This window comes from Amaranthus tricolor, chromosome 3, assembly GCF_026212465.1.
Source record: "Amaranthus tricolor cultivar Red isolate AtriRed21 chromosome 3, ASM2621246v1, whole genome shotgun sequence".
Lineage (NCBI taxonomy): Eukaryota > Viridiplantae > Streptophyta > Magnoliopsida > Caryophyllales > Amaranthaceae > Amaranthus > Amaranthus tricolor.
The window spans coordinates 26,500,103-26,500,768 of record NC_080049.1 but is presented as its reverse complement, the minus strand read 5'-3'; positions in this window follow the sequence as shown (position 1 = coordinate 26,500,768).

Genomic DNA, 666 nt, shown 5'->3' with positions numbered 1-666 from the left:
TATTTTGTAGGTTAAATTAAATTGATCACTTATAATTTTAATTAAGGTGATTAATTATAGAAATGAGCTAATTATATGGATTTATCTTGTAGTAATACTTTTCTCGAAACTTTAAAAAAGGGTAAGTTTCTCCAATATATATTCACAAATTCTTGGGTTAAATAGTATAATAATAGAAACTTTTAGCTTATGGGCTTCTTGTTTGAGACGGTGTCATACAAGACGGGCTGATATATATTATCCATCACCCAATTCCAATATTAAATCATCATAAATATAAAAAACTACACAAGTTTTTAAATCAAACGGTCGTACGGTAAAACAATTTCTATTGGAGCTTACTCATGTAATATATTTAATAGGTTAAATTGATCACTTATAATTTTAAAGTGACCAATTACAGAACTGAGCTAATTATATAGATCTATCTTGTAATAAGACAGTCTCAAAGCTTTAAAAAAGGGTAAGTTTCTCCAATATATTCACAAATTAAATTCTTAGACTAAATAGCACAATAATATAAATTTTTAGCTTATAAAATTCTTATTAATTCTTATTTGAAACGTCTCATACAAGTGATATATATATTATCCATCACCCATTTCCAACATTAAATACTCCTATTATTTGATCCATATTTGAAATCAAGCCTAAACTAATTAAATC